The sequence below is a fragment of the Perca flavescens genome, chromosome 5 (assembly GCF_004354835.1).
Source record: "Perca flavescens isolate YP-PL-M2 chromosome 5, PFLA_1.0, whole genome shotgun sequence".
NCBI classification, from domain to species: Eukaryota; Metazoa; Chordata; class Actinopteri; order Perciformes; family Percidae; genus Perca; species Perca flavescens.
In genome coordinates this window covers 41,341,682-41,351,681 of record NC_041335.1, presented here as the reverse complement: position 1 = coordinate 41,351,681, position 10,000 = coordinate 41,341,682, and the positions used below count along the sequence as shown (strand labels likewise).

The 10,000-nt window shown below is 47.1% G+C and overlaps 1 pseudogene; it reads left to right on the top strand.

Annotated features, from left to right (window-relative positions):
* The first annotated feature begins 68 nt into the window (after positions 1-68).
* LOC114556032 (NACHT, LRR and PYD domains-containing protein 12-like) overlaps positions 69-10,000 on the top strand; it is a 42,055-nt pseudogene continuing 32,123 nt past the window's right edge.

Genomic DNA, 10,000 nt, shown 5'->3' with positions numbered 1-10,000 from the left:
TGCAATATGATCATGTTAGTCCATTATTAAAAAGCATAGTGTTCTGAGAAATCAGACAGTCCATAGTCCATATAATAGTAGAGACAGAATGCAGTCCGACCATGTTTGTTCTCTAAAGTAAATGAAGGTTTCTAACATCACTGTGTGTACAGCAGCGCCCCCTTGTGGCTAACCAGCAGCGGTACGTTTAGTTTAAGTTTCACTCTCAGTTGGAAATTTCCATCAGATGTCATTTGAGCGTGCTGTCTTCTCCTGCTGCATCTTTTCTTCCTACATTGTTGCCTTGGATACTATTTGGCTGTTGGTAAGTAAGTAAAGTTTATTTCTATAGCACATTTAAAAACAGCTCGCGCTGACCAAAGTGCTGCGCATTAGCCACAGGGTGATAAAATAACAATAAAAATAAAACACAAAAATCAGTGATTCTGGCTAAAAAGTACATCGAAAGACAAACACTTCGTTACGAACATAGCAGGATAAGACTAAATTAAGTTGTTGTTGTTGTTGTCAGTTGTGACTCAGCATTTTCTGTTGCTATGAGTTGTCAGTTTGCACTATATTTGGGTATCTGTATTAGTTTCATATCATTTCTGTTTGTCTTTTGCTCTTTGTTACAGTTTTACAGTATAATAAGGAAAGGAAAGTTTCTTCATCAAACCCCAAGAAAAGTTATGCCTTGTGTGTTTTTTGGAGAGCTTTACACTTTTAGCTAACTGTCGAGTTTTGAAGAAGCAACTCATTACAAGGACAGAATAATGTTAGTCCATTATTATTAAAGTGCATAGTGCTCTGAGAAATCAGACACTCCATAGTTCACATAATAGTAGAGACAGAATGCAGTATGATCATATATAGTAATATTGTTGAGGGGCATTAATAAAGTACATAGTGATCAGAGATAGTCAGACAGGCCATAGTCCATGTGTAAAAGGAGAGGGGGCAGGGGCAGGAGAAGGGGCAGGAGAAGGGGTAGGGGCACAGGGGCAGGAGAAGGGGCAGGAGAAGGAACAGGAGAAGGGGCAGGGGCACAGGGGCAGGAGAAGGGGCAGGAGAAGGGGCAGGAGAAGGGCAGGGGCACAGGGGCAGGAGAAGGGCAGGAGAAGGGGCAGGGGCACAGGGGCAGGAGAAGGGGCAGGGGCAGGAGAAGGGGCAGGGGCACAGGGGCAGGAGAAGGGGCAGGAGAAGGGGCAGGAGAAGGGGCAGGGGCACAGGGGCAGGAGAAGGGGCAGGAGAAGGGGCAGGGGCACAGGGGCAGGAGAAGGGGCAGGAGAAGGGGCAGGAGAAGGGGCAGGAGAAGGGGCAGGAGAAGAGGCAGGAGAAGGGGCAGGAGAAGAGGCAGGAGAAGAGGCAGGAGAAGGGGCAGGAGAAGGGGCAGGAGAAGAGGCAGGAGAAGGGGCAGGAGAAGGGGCAGGAGAAGAGGCAGGAGAAGAGGCAGGAGAAGAGGCAGGAGAGGGGCAGGAGAAGGGGCAGGAGAAGGGGCAGGAGAAGGGGCAGGAGAAGGGGCAGGAGAAGGGGCAGGAGAAGGAACAGACACACACACACACACACACACACACACACACACACACACACACACACACACACACACACACACACACACACACACACACACACACACACACACACACACACACACACACACACACACACACACACACACACACACACACACACACACACACACACACACACACACACACACACACACACACACACACACACACACACACACACACACACACACACACACACACACACACACACACACACACACACAGACAGGTACAGGTGTGAGCAGACAGGTACAGGTGTGAACAGACAGGTACAGGTGTGAGCAGACAGGTACAGGTGTGAGCAGACAGGTGTGAGCAGACAGGTACAGGTGTGAGCAGACAGGTACAGGTGTGAACAGACAGGTACAGGTGTGAACAGACAGGTACAGGTGTGAGCAGACAGGTACAGGTGTGAACAGACAGGTACAGGTGTGAGCAGACAGGTACAGGTGTGAACAGACAGGTGTGAGCAGACAGGTACAGGTGTGAACAGACAGGTACAGGTGTGAGCAGACAGGTACAGGTGTGAGCAGACAGGTACAGGTGTGAACAGACAGGTACAGGTGTGAGCAGACAGGTACAGGTGTGAACAGACAGGTACAGGTGTGAGCAGACACGTGTGAACAGACAGGTACAGGTGTGAGCAGACAGGTACAGGTGTGAACAGACAGGTACAGGTGTGAGCAGACAGGTACAGGTGTGAGCAGACAGGTGTGAGCAGACAGGTACAGGTGTGAACAGACAGGTACAGGTGTGAACAGACAGGTACAGGTGTGAGCAGACAGGTACAGGTGTGAACAGACAGGTACAGGTGTGAGCAGACAGGTACAGGTGTGAACAGACAGGTACAGGTGTGAACAGACAGGTACAGGTGTGAACAGACAGGTACAGGTGTGAGCAGACAGGTACAGGTGTGAACAGACAGGTACAGGTGTGAGCAGACAGGTACAGGTGTGAACAGACAGGTACAGGTGTGAACAGACAGGTACAGGTGTGAGCAGACAGGTACAGGTGTGAACAGACAGGTACAGGTGTGAGCAGACAGGTACAGGTGTGAACAGACAGGTACAGGTGTGATCAGACAGGTACAGGTGTGAGCAGACAGGTACAGGTGTGAACAGACAGGTACAGGTGTGAGCAGACAGGTACAGGTGTGAACAGACAGGTACAGGTGTGAGCAGACAGGTACAGGTGTGAGCAGACAGGTACAGGTGTGAGCAGACAGGTGTGAGCAGACAGGTACAGGTGTGAACAGACAGGTACAGGTGTGAGCAGACAGGTGTGAACAGACAGGTACAGGTGTGAGCAGACAGGTACAGGTGTGAACAGACAGGTACAGGTGTGAGCAGACAGGTACAGGTGTGAGCAGACAGGTACAGGTGTGAGCAGACAGGTGAGTCTGATTTATGGTCCTGCCGAGGCTCCTGAAGGTAACACCTGTGTGTTGGTGTGGACTGTGGAATCACATTCTTCTTCCTCTGTGGTATTTAACAGATCAGCTGACAGACTCTGGAGCTTCTGACGGAGCCGGTGACCCTGTGTTACACCCCCCTGGACTCAGAGGCCGGTGGGGGGTCCAGCTGTCCCGTGTGCAGAGAGACCTTCACACCTGCAGACAAACATCATGATAGCAGAACTAGAGGAGCACCTGTTGGAAACTGAACCCCCGGCTGTAGCACATCTGCAGTGTGAAGGCCCCAAAAAAAGGTACGGTGGCCCTCGAAGGACAAAACACTTAACACCAGGCGCCAAGAACGACTGAAAAAGCAACAAACTTAAAAAAACACAGCCTTCATATTGAAATTAATCAAAAAATCGATGCGTGGAATCGGGGACATGGACGATGCTGCATCGATAATCGGCCGGCTCATAATCCATTATTTCTGTTTATAATGTAATGTAGGCCTAACAACATTTCTGTTTATAATGTAATGTAGGCCTAACAACATCTCTGTTTATAATGTAATGTAGGCCTAACAACATCTCTGTTTATAATGTAATGTAGGTCTAACAACATTTCTGTTTATAATGTAATGTAGGTCTAACAACATTTCTGTTTATAATGTAATGTAGGCCTAACAACATCTCTGTTTATAATGTAATGTAGGTCTAACAACATTTCTGTTTATAATGTAATGTAGGTCTAACAACATTTCTGTTTATAATGTAATGTAGGCCTAACAACATTTCTGTTTACATATTCTGGTATGTTAACACATTCAGGAAGTGCCATGTGCTCAGTGCTGTATAGTTTTATGTATCCAGGTTATTTAGTATTAGAGCACTGCAGAATGTTTGGTTTTTGAAGCTTGAAAAGCTATGAATTAAATCTCCTGCATGGCTTTAATAGAAACATGGATTTGACTCATCGAGATGAATCAAGATATCGAATTGAATCGCTGACATGATAATCATAATTGTAATCGGGAGATCAGTGAAGATTCACACCTCTAATATATATAAATGGTTTGTGGGTTAGGCTACTAATGTATTTAAAGACATACACACAGAGTGACCGGGTTTGCTCAGTTGGTGGAGCAGGCGCATATATAGAGGTTTACACCTCGATGCAGCGGCTGCAGGTTTGACTCGACCTGATGCCCTCTGCTGCATGTAATCCCCCTCCCCTTTCATGTCATCATCTGTCCTGTAGAATTAAAGGCCTAAAATGACCAAAAAATAATCCAGTCAACAGGAACAGTTAGACGCTCACAGAACACCAAGTAGCAACATAGTCGAGCACCGAAAAGCTAATATGTAATATACAGAAAAAAAATCATTGGAATACTGCCTTTTATTGCTAAAGGAAACTTTAAATAAGGTACCGTTGGGTCCCTTATCCAAATCGGTCCAAAAGTTGAACAGGAAACTGAGAACTCAACTTGAATGAATATTGTTTAAAAGTTCAAAGTGAGTTGATTTAATTTTTGGTTATCGCCGAGCTGAACCGCTGCTGCAGAGTTTAACTTTCTGGTTATTGTTGGATTAAAAGCCATTCATGTAAACATAGATAGTTGAATAACGCGAACATCAGGGGAACATGGAGAAGGACTTTCGGTCGGCACCAAAGTGCTTCTGGAAAACTGTTCGCCACCTCAGGAGGGGAAGGGGAACCATCCAAGCTGTGTACAGTAAGGATGGGACACTGTTGACCTCAACTGAGGAGGTAATAGGGCGGTGGAAGGAGCACTTTGAGGAACTCCTGAATCCAACTAATACGCCCTCTATGTTAGAGGCAGAGCTGGAGGATAACGGGGATTGTCGTCGATTTCCCAGGCGGAAGTCACTGATGTAGTCAAACAACTACACAGTGGCAAAGCCCCGGGATTGATGAGATCCGTCCGAAATGCTCAAGGCTCTGGGTGAGGAGGGGCTGTCCTGGTTGACACGCCTCTTCAACATTGCGTGGAAGTCTGGGACGGTGCCAAAGGAGTGGCAGACTGGGGTGGTGGTTCCCCTTTTTAAAAGGGGGACCAGAGGGTGTGTGCCAATTACAGGGGTATCACACTTCTCAGCCTCCCTGGTAAAGTCTACTCCAAGGTGCTTGAAAGGAGGGTTCGGCCGATAGTCGAACCTCGGGTTGAGGAGGAACAATGCGGATTCCGTCCCTGGTCGTGGAACAACGGACCAGCTCTTCACTCTCGCAGGGATCCTGGAGGGAGCCTGGGAGTATGCCCAACCGGTCTACATGTGTTTTGTGGATTTGGAGAAGGCGTATGACCGGGTCCCCGGGAGATACTGTGGGAGGTGCTGCGGGAGGATGGGGTGAGGGGTCTCTACCAGGGCCATCCAATCTCTGTAGTTCTCGGCAGTAAGTCGGACTCGTTTCAGGTGAGGGTTGGCCTCCGCCAGGGCTGCGCTTTTGTCACCAATCCTGTTTGTAATATTTATGGACAGGATATCGAGGCGTAGTCGGGGTGGGGAGGGGTTGCAGTTTGGTGGGCTGGGGATCTCATCGCTGCTCTTTGCAGATGATGTGGTCCTGATGGCATCATCGGCCTGCGACCTTCAGCACTCACTGGATCGGTTCGCAACCGAGTGTGAAGCGGTTGGGATGAGGATCAGCACCTCTAAGTCTGAGGCCATGGTTCTCAGCAGGAAACCGATACTCCAGGTAGGGAATGAGTCCTTAACCCAAGAGAAGGAGTTCAAGTACCTTGGGGTTTTGTTCGCGAGTGAGGGGACAATGGAGCGGGAGATTGGTCGGAGAATCGGGCGCAGCGGTGCGGTATTACATTCAATCTATCGCACTGCTAGACGAAAAGAGAGCTGAGCCAGAAGGCAAAGCTCTCGATCTACCGTCAGTTTTCGCCTTACCCTCGCCTATGGTCATGAAGGCTGGGTCATGACCGAAAGAACGAGATCCAGGGTACAAGCGGCCGAAATGGGTTTCCTCAGGAGGGTGGCTGGCGTCTCCCTTAGAGATAGGGTGAGAAGCTCAGTCATCCGTGAGGAGCTCGGAGTAGAGCCGCTGCTCCTTCGCGTCGAAAGGAGCCAGTTGAGGTGGTTCGGGCATCTGGTAAGGATGCCCCCTGGGCGCCTCCTTAGGGAGGTGTTCCAGGCCCGTCCAGCTGGGAGGAGGCCTCGAGGAAGACCCAGGACTAGGTGGAGGGAGGTCCAGCTGGGAGGAGGCCTCGGGGAAGACCCAGGACTAGGTGGAGGGAGGTCCAGCTGGGAGGAGGCCTCGGGGAAGACCCAGGACTAGGTGGAGGGAGGTCCAGCTGGGAGGAGGCCTCGGGAAGACCCAGGACTAGGTGGAGGGAGGTCCAGCTGGGAGGAGGCCTCGGGAAGACCCAGGACTAGGTGGAGGGAGGTCCAGCTGGGAGGAGGCCTCGGGAAGACCCAGGACTAGGTGGAGGGAGGTCCAGCTGGGAGGAGGCCTCGGGGTGGACCCAGGACTAGGTGGAGGGATTATATCTCCAACCTGGCCTGGGAACGCCTCGATCCCCCCAGTCGGAGCTGGTTAATGTTGCTCGGGAAAGGGAAGTTTGGGGTCCCCTGTTGGAGCTGCTCCCCGCCGACCCGACACGGATAAGCGGACGAAGATGGATGGATGGATGGATCAGGGGAAACATGCACTATTAGTATTAGAATCTCTTTCTTATCCAAAAGAAATCAAATCAAAATCAGATGGATTTGAAGAAGCAGTGGGGATGACAGTAAACATGTCTTGGTGTCTGATGACAGTAAACGTGTCTTGTTGTCTGTTGATGACAGTAAACGTGTCTTGTTGTCTGATGACAGTAAACGTGTCTTGGTGTCTGTTGATGACAGTAAACGTGTCTTGTTGTCTGTTGATGACAGTAAACGTGTCTTGGTGTCTGTTGATGACAGTAAACGTGTCTTGGTGTCTGTTGATGACAGTAAACGTGTCTTGTTGTCTGTTGATGACAGTAAACGTGTCTTGTTGTCTGTTGATGACAGTAAACGTGTCTTGGTGTCTGTTGATGACAGTAAACGTGTCTTGGTGTCTGTTGATGACAGTAAACGTGTCTTGGTGTCTGTTGATGACAGTAAACGTGTCTTGTTGTCTGTTGATGACAGTAAACGTGTCTTGTTGTCTGTTGATGACAGTAAACGTGTCTTGTTGTCTGTTGATGACAGTAAACGTGTCTTGTTGTCTGTGTGACAGTGTGTCTGTTGTCTGATGACAGTAAACGTGTCTTGTTGTCTGATGACAGTAAACGTGTCTTGTTGTCTGTTGATGACAGTAAACGTGTCTTGTTGTCTGTTGATGACAGTAAACGTGTCTTGGTGTCTGTTGATGACAAAACGTGTCTTGTTGTCTGATGACAGTAAACGTGTCTTGTTGTCTGATGACAGTAAACGTGTCTTGTTGTCTGATGATGACAGTAAACGTGTCTTGGTGTCTGTTGATGACAGTAAACATGTCTTGGTGTCTGTTGATGACAGTAAACATGTCTTGGTGTCTGTTGATGACAGTAAACGTGTCTTGTTGTCTGATGACAGTAAACGTGTCTTGTTGTCTGATGACAGTAAACGACTCTTGTTGTCTGATGACAGTAAACGTGTCTTGTTGTCTGATGACAGTAAACGTGTCTTGTTGTCTGATGACAGTAAACGACTGTCTTGTTGTCTGTTGATGACAGTAAACGTGTCTTGTTGTCTGTTGATGACAGTAAACGTGTCTTGTTGTCTGTTGATGACAGTAAACGTGTCTTGTTGTCTGTTGATGACAGTAAACGTGTCTTGTTGTCTGATGACAGTAAACGTGTCTTGTTGTCTGTTGATGACAGTAAACGTGTCTTGGTGTCTGTTGATGACAGTAAACGTGTCTTGTTGTCTGTTGATGACAGTAAACGTGTCTTGGTGTCTGTTGATGACAGTAAACGTGTCTTGGTGTCTGTTGATGACAGTAAACGTGTCTTGTTGTCTGTTGATGACAGTAAACGTGTCTTGTTGTCTGTTGATGACAGTAAACATGTCTTGTTGTCTGTTGATGACAGTAAACGTGTCTTGGTGTCTGTTGATGACAGTAAACGTGTCTTGTTGTCTGTTGATGACAGTAAACGTGTCTTGTTGTCTGTTGATGACAGTAAACGTGTCTTGTTGTCTGTTGATGACAGTAAACGTGTCTTGTTGTCTGTTGATGACAGTAAACGACTGTCTTGTTGTCTGATGACAGTAAACGTGTCTTGTTGTCTGATGACAGTAAACGACTGTCTTGTTGTCTGATGACAGTAAACGTGTCTTGTTGTCTGTTGATGACAGTAAACGTGTGTCTTGTTGTCTGTTGATGACAGTAAACGTGTCTTGTTGTCTGATGACAGTAAACGTGTCTTGTTGTCTGATGACAGTAAACGTGTCTTGTTGTCTGTGTGTTGATGACAGTAAACGTGTCTTGTTGTCTGTTGATGACAGTAAACGTGTCTTGTTGTCTGTTGATGACAGTAAACGTGTCTTGTTGTCTGTTGATGACAGTAAACATGTCTTGTTGTCTGATGACAGCGTGTCTTGTTGTCTGTTGATGACAGTAAACGTGTCTTGTTGTCTGATGATGACAGTAAACGTGTCTTGTTGTCTGTTGATGACAGTAAACGTGTCTTGTTGTCTGTTGATGACAGTAAACGTGTCTTGTTGTCTGATGACAGCGTGTCTTGTTGTCTGTTGATGACAGTAAACGTGTCTTGTTGTCTGATGACAGTAAACGTGTCTTGTTGTCTGATGACAGTAAACGTGTCTTGTTGTCTGTTGATGACAGTAAACGTGTCTTGTTGTCTGTTGATGACAGTAAACGTGTGTCTTGTTGTCTGATGACAGTAAACGTGTCTTGTTGTCTGATGACAGTAAACGTGTCTTGTTGTCTGATGACAGTAAACTGTCTTGTTGTCTGATGATGACAGTAAACGTGTCTTGTTGTCTGATGACAGTAAACGTGTCTTGTTGTCTGATGACAGTAAACGTGTCTTGTTGTCTGATGACAGTAAACGTGTCTTGTTGTCTGTTGATGACAGTAAACGTGTCTTGTTGTCTGTTGATGACAGTAAACGTGTCTTGTTGTCTGATGACAGTAAACGTGTCTTGTTGTCTGATGACAGTAAACGTGTCTTGTTGTCTGTTGATGACAGTAAACGTGTCTTGTTGTCTGTTGATGACAGTAAACGTGTCTTGTTGTCTGATGACAGTAAACGTGTCTTGTTGTCTGATGACAGTAAACGTGTCTTGTTGTCTGATGACAGTAAACGTGTCTTGTTGTCTGTTGATGACAGTAAACGTGTCTTGTTGTCTGTTGATGACAGTAAACGTGTCTTGTTGTCTGTTGATGACAGTAAACGTGTCTTGTTGTCTGATGACAGTAAACGTGTCTTGGTGTCTGTTGATGACAGTAAACGTGTCTTGTTGTCTGATGACAGTAAACGTGTCTTGTTGTCAGATTGTTGTATAGTTTTAGACTGCCGGGGGACTTCTTGAGCTTCTCTTTCCATCTGTGTGCTTCCATGTTCCAGTAATGCTTGTTAGCTCTGGGGAGCTGATTCTCCACAGTCCATATGCCACTGTCCCACTGAATGCTTGCTCTTGAGGAATTACTGGAATTGTTGGGTCTTTGTATATTATAGTGTGGTCTGTAAAGTGTCCTGAGAAAACTCCTGTTATTATTTGATACTACAAATAAAATTGAATTGAATTGATGACAGTAAACGTGTCTTGTTGTCTCCAGATCTTCATCCTTCAGCAGTCTGTCTGTGAAGAGCGACTGGTCCAAAGATTCTCCTCCGTTCTTCAGGGACCAGAGCCCTAACCCACGGTAAGATCTACGACACGCTGGTATCAGATCGGTGCTCGCATCGGCCGATACGTGAGATCAGGAATCGCTATCGCTGATGTCAGAACATCTCTACTACTACGCCGTGGAAACCTGTTCTCGAACGCTGAAGACATGAAAGAATCAAAGCATCTATTCTTAGACTAAAAACTAAACTGGGGTA